The sequence below is a fragment of the Ranitomeya imitator genome, chromosome 2, assembly GCF_032444005.1.
Source record: "Ranitomeya imitator isolate aRanImi1 chromosome 2, aRanImi1.pri, whole genome shotgun sequence".
Taxonomy (NCBI): domain Eukaryota; kingdom Metazoa; phylum Chordata; class Amphibia; order Anura; family Dendrobatidae; genus Ranitomeya; species Ranitomeya imitator.
In genome coordinates, this window is record NC_091283.1 from 298394312 (window position 1) to 298403572 (window position 9261).

At 42.4% G+C, this 9261-nt stretch overlaps 1 protein-coding gene across 2 annotated transcripts in view; it reads right to left on the minus strand.

The window, feature by feature from the left end:
* Window positions 1–8873, minus strand: part of LOC138663320 (zinc finger protein 84-like) — a 29754-nt gene extending 20881 nt beyond the window's left edge. The window contains exon 1 of one of the 2 annotated variants that reach the window (XM_069749497.1): window positions 8821–8873. The gene's annotated coding sequence lies outside the window, so the exon portion shown is untranslated. The remainder of the gene's footprint in view (window positions 1–8820) is intronic. The other variant, XM_069749496.1, reaches the window with a different exon arrangement.
* Between the last annotated feature and the right edge of the window lie 388 nt (window positions 8874–9261).

Here is a 9261-nt window from a genome sequence, read left to right on the forward strand (position 1 = left end):
CAATAAATAATAATAATAATAATAACAACTACTTTGGGCCAGCATGGCTTTTTTTAAAATCAATAAATTGGTGAATCAGGAAGTCAGGGAGTTTTTTTTAAATAAACATTTTTGTGTGATAGATACCTCTCCAATATTAATCCCAGGAATTGATGTCCGCTTACTGCTGGCATCAACCCCAAAATATATTAGCCCAATGGCTATCATAGCAAGGCAATCGGGAAGAGCCAGACAAAGTACCAGAATTTGTAAATCTAATGTGATGCGCCAATTCTGGGGAGCGGCTGCAGGCTTGCATTTTTATGCTGGGAATGGGCCAATATTCATGGACCTTTCCAGACAGATAATATCAGCCCCCTGCTGTTTGGTTTACCTTGGTTGGTTAACAAAAATAGGGAGGATACCACATCATTTTTTTAAATTAATTATTTAATATGTTTAAAAAATGTTAAATACGCACTGCAGCATGAAAGGCACTAGAGGGTGAACATTTATAATATTTAGGGTGGAATGGACATTAATCTAAGCTCTTTCTCCTATAATAACTCTCCCCGAACTGCTTCCAGAGGACATTGTGGTGAGCATCATTTTACTGGGTCTTATATTAACCCAGTGACTCAATGCGGCCAGCTAGTCACAGTAATGCCAGTAGCCAACATGGCTACGGCATTACTGTATATGGCAGGCAATAATACAGAAATAACATTCCAGGAGTATAAAGATCTAAATAAGAAATGTAAAAAAGAAATCAAGCTAGCAAAGTTCTCCAAAGAGAAACAAATTGCCAGCGACATTAAACTAAATCTCAAAAATTTTTATAAATCTTTTGTGATGAAACAGCTTTTCCTCTTAATTAACCAAACATCTATTTTCAGCAAGCCCGGAAGAATAGACTGTTATGTGTTTGCTGACTTTTAAATGTATGTGTTTCTTTCTTGTTGGTCAAAAAAACACAGACGTTTGTTCGTATAAGCCTGTAATATTGACTTGTAAGTTGACACTTGATGTAACATATTGTGCTGTTCTCCTGGATGACTAGAGACACAGGATAATTGAATAATGATGTTTGCTGATATTTTGATTATACATTGTTCATGCCAGCTAGCTTGTTGGCTTGCAAAACAGAGGAGGAAAAACTATGCAAATGGATTAAATAATCAAATAATGAGAGTTGGTTTCATCACTATTCTTCCCCTTTACCTGTGAATGCTGGCTTGAAAAACACTTGTTAACAATAAAAAAGAGGTTAGATGCCTCTGTAACATGAGACAGATATTCAGCTAAGACATCCAAACATCCAAAGAACCAGAGACTCTCTACAGGAGAGCAATGAAGACATCATAGCTCCATCACAAGGGACACAGAATTGTCATTCTACAGGATGCCAGCTTAGGGGAACATGGCCCCAGTCCATGCAGGTTTGCTCCATTGACCATCACTGAACCATGGATACATTTGGGAAAAGTCAGGATTTGGACCCTGCGGTCACCTGAGCCCCATGGATACATTTGTGAAAGCCCACTGGTCATCTGACTCCATGGAGATGTTCTGAGAAGCCAGGTTTTAAATCTCGGGTTAACTGACCTTGTACTTCAAAGGACTGTCATCTTCCTAAGCTTAGGAATGCTGTTGGAGAGATCAGTGCAAATAGGGTCTTATCCAATGCAAAGTATAATGATATAATCAAATTCTACTCATCAGGTGGGGCTTTTGATAAAGCATATAAAGTTATCCGCTGCAGCAGATCTATGGGTCAGCAAGTGACCATGCTGTAGACGAATGGATTAATGTGGATATAATCTGTGCTGGCTGCTGAATAGATGTACTGTAGGTCCAGATGTATTTAAAATTAAGAAAGCATTATACTGCCTCTGTACAAATCGCTGGATAGACCGCACATGGAGTACTATGTACAGTTTTGGGCACCGGTGCTCAGGAAGAATATAATGGAACTAGAGCGAGTACAATGGAGGGCAACAAAATTAATAAAGGGGATGGGGAAACAACAATACCCAGAGAGATTAGCAAAATTAGGATTATTTAGTCTAGTAAAAAGATGACTAAGGGGCGATGTAATAACCATGTATAAGTATATAAGGGGACAGTACAATACAAATATCTCTCCAAGGATCTGTTTATACCAAGAAAGGTGACGGTCACAAGGGGTCAGTAGCAGATGAACAGCGCTCCACTCGGATGTAGTAATTTAATTAAAAAATTATTAGCCAGAGAAGCATACTGGATCCATTTTTTACAAAGTATGGAACCAAAGGGACTTAATATGGATTTTGATGTTACAAGTTTATTGTAATCCCTTTTACTGTTAAATAATTAGCCACTGGGAAAATTATATTTCTATAGTAAGGGATCACTCAGTTATTTACAGATATTAAAAATATCTCCCTATATTTCCTATTATTTTCTAATTTTTACTTCAAGATAGTTTGTCTGTAACACCTATCCTATTTGTCCACATGTCTCTGGTTGCTAAGATACCGTTGTTTTGTTATGGTTTTGTTCCTTTTTTAATTCCTATCTAACATGATCTTCTCTGATGTCTCCTAGGTCACTTCATGATATATTCTTCATATTATGATACTTACCTATCCAATTAGCTCCAGCGATGAGAACCGCCTCTTGTACCACCTCCTTTCTTCTCCTGTTTGCGTTCCATTAAGCGTCTCACAGAGCACTTCCATCTGACCGGGGATTCCGATGCCGCACATCCGGTTTCTGCGTATCATAGGAATACTTCATAGCATGTTTCCGGCGAGGGAGGCATATGTGACGCACCAATTTCTCATTTTTACAACACCATTTTTTTTAGGGACCACATCTCATTTGAAGTCATTTTGAGGGGTCTATATGATAGAAAATACCCAAGTGTGACACCATTCTAAAAACTGCACCCCTCAAGGTGCTCAAAACCACATTCAAGAAGTTTATTAACCCTTCAGGTATTTCACAGAATTTTTGGAATGTTTAAATAAAAATGAACATTTAACTTTTTTTCACAAAAAATTTACTTCAGCTCCAATTTGTTTTATTTTACCAAGGGTAACAGGAGAAAATGGACCCCAAAAGTCGTTGTACAATTTGTCCTGAGTACACCGATACCCCATATGTGGGGGTAAACCACTGTTTTGGCGCATGACAGAGCTCGGAAGCGAAGGAGCGCCATTTGACTTTTCAATGCAAAATTGACTGGAATTGAGATGGGACACCATGTTGCGTTTGGAGAGCCCCTGATGTGCCTAAACATTGAAACCCTCCACAAGTGACACCATTTTGGAAAGTAGACCCCCTAAGGAACTTATCTAGATGTGTGGTGAGCACTTTGACCCACCAAGGGCTTTACAGAAGTTTATAATGCAGAACCGGAAAAAATAAAAAATCATATTTTTTCACAAAAATTATCTTTTCGCCCCCAATTTTTTATTTTCCCAAGAGTTAGAGAAGAAATTGGACCCCAAAAGTTGTTGTACAATTTGTCCTGAGTACGCTGATACCCCATATGTGGGGGTAAACCACTGTTTGGGCGCATGGGAGAGCTCGGAAGGGAAGGAGCGCCGTTTGACTTTTCAATGGAAAATTGACAGGAATTGAAATGGGACGCCATGTTGCGTTTGGAGAGCCCCTGATGTGCCTAAACATTGAAACCCCCCACAAGTGACACCATTTTGGAAAGTAGACCCCCTAAGGAACTTATCTAGAGGTGTGGTGAGCACTTTGATCCACCAAGTGCTTCACAGAAGTTTATAATGCAGAACCGTAAAAATAAAAAATCATATTTTTTCACAAAAATTATCTTTTCACCCCCAATTTTTTATTTTCCCAAGAGTAAGAGAAGAAATTGGACCCCAAAATTTGTTGTAAAATTTGTCCTGAGTACGCTGATACCCCATATGTGGGGGTAAACCACTGTTTGGGCGCATAGGAGAGCTCGGAAGGGAAGGAGCGCCATTTGGAATGCAGACTTAGATGGAATGGTCTGCAGGTGTCACATTGCATTTGCAGAGCCCCTAATGTACCTAAACAGTTGAAACCCCCCATAAGTGACACCATTTTGGAAAGTAGACCCCCTAAGGAACTTATCTAGATGTGTGGTGAGCGCTTTGACCCACCAAGGGCTTCACAGAAGTTTATAATGCAGAGCCGTAAAAATAAAACAATTTTTTCCCACAAAAATTATTTTTTAGCCCCCAGTTTTGTATTTTCCCGAGGGTAACAGGAGAAATTGGACCCCAAAATTTGTTGTCCAATTTGTCCTGAGTGCGCCGATACCCCATACGTGGGGGGAAACCACTGTTTGGGCGCATGGGAGGGCTCGGAAGGGAAGGAGCGCCATTTGGAATGCAGACTTAGATGGAATGGTCTGCAGGTGTCACATTGCATTTGCAGAGCCCCTAATGTACCTAAACAGTTGAAACCCCCCACAAGTGACACCATTTTGGAAAGTAGACCCCCTAAGGAACTTATCTAGATGTGTGGTGAGCGCTTTGACCCACCAAGGGCTTCACAGAAGTTTATAATGCAGAGCCGTAAAAATAAAACAAAAATTTTTTCCCACACAAATTATTTTTTAGCCCCCAGTTTTGTATTTTCCCGAGGGTAACAGGAGAAATTGGACCTCAAAATTTGTTGTTCAATTTGTCCTGAGTGCGCTGATACCCCATACGTGGGGGGGAACCGCTGTTTGGGCGCATGGGAGGGCTCAGAAAAGAAGGAGCGCCATTTGGAATGCAGACTTAGATGGAATGGTCTGCAGGCATCACATTGCGTTTGCAGAGCCCCTAATGTACCTAAACAGTAGAAACCCCCCACAAGTGACCCCATATTGGAAACTAGACCCCCAAGGAACTTATCTAGATGTGTTGTGAGAACTTTGAGCCCCCAAGTGCTACACTACAGTTTATAATGCAGAGCCGTGAAAATAAAAAATCTTTTTTTTTCCCACAAAAATTATTTTTTAGCCCCCAGTTTTGTATTTTCCCAAGGGTAACAGGAGAAATTGGACCCCAAAAGTTGTCCTATTTGTCCTGAGTATGCGGATACCCCATATGTTGGGGTAAACCCCTGTTTGGGCACACGGGAGAGCTCGGAAGGGAAGGAGCACTGTTTTACTTTATCAACGCAGAATTGGCTGGAATTGAGATCAGACGCCATGTCGCGTTTGGAGAGCCCCTGATGTGCCTAAACAGTGGAAACCCCCCAATTATAACTGAAACACTAATCCAAACACACCCCTAACCCTAATCCCAACAGTAACCCTAACCACACCTCTAACCCTGACACACCCCTAACCCTAATCACAACCCTAATCCCAACCCTATTCCCAACCGTAAATGTAATCTAAACCCTAACCGTAACTTTAGCCCCAACCCTAATTGTAGCCTTAACCCTAGCCCCAACCCTAGCCCTAACCCTAGCCCTAACCCTAGCCCTAACCCTAACCGTAACCCTAGCCCTAACCCTAGCCCTAACCCTAGCCCCAACCCTAGCCCTAACCTTAGCCCTAACCCTAGCCCTAACCCTAGCCCTAACCCTAACCCTAGCCCTAACCCTAGCCCTAGACCTAACCCTAGCCCTAACCCTAGCCCTAACCCTAACCCTAATGGGAAAATGGAAATAAATACATTTTTTTAATTTTTCTGTAACTAAGGGGGTGATGAAGGGGGGTTTGATTTACTTTTATAGCGGGTTTTTTAGCGGATTTTTATGATTGGCAGCCGTTACACACTGAAAGACGCTTTTTATTGCAAAAAATATTTTTTGCGTTACCACATTTTGAGAGCTATAATTTTTCCATATTTTGGTCCACAGAGTCATGTGAGGTCTTGTTTTTTGCGGGACGAGTTGAGGTTTTTATTGGTAACATTTTCGGGCACATGACATTTTTTGATCGCTTTTTATTCCGATTTTTGTGAGGCAGAATGACCAAAAACCAGCTATTCATGAATTTCTTTTGGGGGAGGCGTTTATACCGTTCCGTGTTTGGTAAAATTGATGAAGCAGTTTTATTCTTCGGGTCAGTACGATTACAGCGATACCTCATTTATATCATTTTTTTATGTTTTGGCGCTTTTATACGATAAAAACTATTTTATAGAAAAAATAATAATTTTTGCATCGCTTTATTCTCAGGACTATAACTTTTTTATTTTTTATCTGATGATGCTGTATTGTGGCTCGTATTTTGCGGGACAAGATGACGTTTTCAGCGGTACCATGGTTATTTATATCCGTATTTTTGATCGCGTCTTATTCCACTTTTTGTTCGGCGGTATGATAATAAAGCATTGTTTTTTGACTTGTTTTTTTTTTTTTCTTTCGGTGTTTACTGAAGGGGTTAACTAGTGGGACAGTTTTATAGGTCGGGTCGTTACGGACGCGGCGATACTAAATATGTGTACTTTTATTGTTTTTTTTATTATTCAGATAAAGAAATGTATTTATGGGAATAATATATATATATTTTTTTCATTATTTAGGATTTTTTTTTTTTACTTTGTTACTTTGTCCCAGGGGGGGACATCACAGATCGATGATCTGACAGCTTGCACAGCACTCTGTCAGATCACCGATCTGTCTGAGAGCTATGCAGGCTTACCAAGCCCTGCTCTGAGCAGGCACTTGGTAAGCCACCTCCATCCCTGCAGGACCCGGATGCCGCGGCCATCTTGGATCCGGGGCCTGCAGCGAGGAAGGAGGTAGGAGACCCTCGCAGCAACGCGATCACATCGCGTTGCTGCGGGGGGCTCAGGGAAGCCCGCAGGGAGCCCCCTCCCTGCGGGATGCTTCCCTATACTGCCGGCACATCGTGATCATGTTTGATCGCGGTGTGCCGGGGGTTAATGTGCCGGGAGCAGTCCGTGACCGCGCCTGGCACATAGTGCTGGATGTCAGCTGCGATAGGCAGCTGACACCCGGCCGCGATCGGCCGCGCTCCCCCCGTGAGCGCGGCCAATCGCATATGACGTACTATCCCGTCGGTGGTCATAGGGGCCCACCCCACCTCGACGGGATAGTACGTCTAATGTCAGAAAAGGGTTAATAGCTTAATCCCCGGAATGAACATAGCAGAGATATTACCTTCATGGTGCGTTGTAAAATGTTTTGAAACCATAGATGTATTTCTGTTAATGATATTAAAATTTGTAATATCTCTCAGGTGTTCCGATATCCTTGTTTTTAATTTCCTAGTTGTACACCCTACATATGCAACCTTACATTCCTTACACCCAATTTTATACACTACATTCTCAGAGTGACAGTTGATAAATTCTTTTATGTTAAATTCCTTTGTATTATTGTAATTGGTAAAAGTTTTGCCAGTCAGGCTGTGAGCGCAAGTGGTGCAAGACGTAGTGCCGCACTTATAGAATCCCTTGCAATCCAGCCAGGTTTGGGATCTAGGCGCCGGGCCTCTCTGACCTTTCTGCAGTACTTTGTTGTGCCCTCAATAGGGCAGACAAAGTACGCCTGCGCCGGAGCCGTGGCTGAAGATCAGAAGAGGACGTCATGGAAAGAAGATGGGAGGTGCCGCAGCGGACCAGAGACGCCCATCTGACCTGACCAGTAGCGGGACCGCCCCTGGGTAAGTATAATCTAACGTCTTTTTCTCCTCTTTCAGGTAACATCGGGGGCTTATCTACAGCATTACAGAATCCTGATGCCGGTGGGCTTACCTCACCCGCGATTTTCGGGGTGACAGGTTCCCTTTAAGAAAGGTAAGAAGGTGGATCCAGGTAACTACCGTCTGGTAAGTCTGACATCAATAGTGTGCAAAGTTTTTTAGGGCATCATAAGAGATGACCTGCAGAGATATATTGCAGAGAATAATATATCTGACAACCAGCATGGACTCATGAAGGATAAGTCTTGTCTAACTAACATGTTGTGTTTCTATAAGGAGGTGAGTGCAAATCTGGATGTTGGTAATGATGTGATTTATCTGGACTTTGCAAAGACATTGATTCTGTACCACATAACAGCCTTATACCGAAGCTACGGAAGCAAGGACTGGGGGAACTATATGCAGATGGGTAAGGAATTGGCTAAATGACAGGAAACAAAGAGTTATTATCATAAATGGTACGTTCTCTAAATGGGATATACTCAGCAGTGGATCTGTGCTAGGACCAATTCTTCTTAACCTCTTCATTAATGACCTTGCAGATGGGATTGAGAGTAAAGTGTCAGTCTTTGCTGACGACACCAAGCTATGTAGGATATTAAAATCTGACCTTGAAATTACAATATTAAAAATCATCTGGATAAGATCAAATGAGGTTTAATATTGATAAATGTAGATTAATGCACCTAGCACGACAGACACTATAACAGCTTTTAAAAAATGGCTGGATGATTTCCTCAGTACAAGTAACACTGTGGGTTATAGTTAAATTAGTGACAAAATGAACAATTGGTGAAGGTTGAACTTGATGGACCTAGGTCATTATTCAAGCCATGTAACTATATTTATTGGCTGTCTAACAGCCGTGAAACATACGGGCGGGTTCTTGAGCATAGCGCCAAAGCACACGATACTTGATCAAGTGCCGAGCGCGCTCACTCATCACTAGTATCTACATTATGGTGCTGGAGCCAGGAGAGGAATCATCGCATTGTGGGAGAACTTCTCTGGGCTTCTGTCCTCTCATCCTGCAGGTGTCTGAGGACTTGGGAACCGGCGAAGCCGAATTCTGTCTACAGCTGTTACGTCACTGTTCACACAACACAGAGACCCCAAAAGTGTCTTTGAGCTGAAGGGGTTAATGCCCCCCCCCCCCCCAAAGTAATGTGGCCTCCAACACCTACCTCCACCTGCAGAGCCCACTCCACATATATGGCTGCTCTGTGCGCACAGGACCTGTGATGAGGTCACAGGAGGGGAGGAGTCAGGGGTCACATGATCAGGGGCCTCAGTGAATGATATCCGGAGTGTAGACTCTACATGGAAACTTCTCCTCAGTCAGTGACGTTTCCGCCATTATTCCCCCTCACTACTGGCACAATTACCCCGCGCCGCCTTTTCTACACAGTGTTATGTGTGGACTGTAACGTGTGATTTCTCGGGAGACAAATAGACCCCACACATGAAGGAATTATCACCAGTTACCGGACGTCTACTACAGCTCTGACAAAAATTAAGAGACCACCACATCAAAACCCTGTCATGGGCAGCCCATTCCCCAGACCTGAACCCCATTAAAAAACTCTGGTGGAAAGCATGTCAAGACGGATGAAAGCTGTGATTAA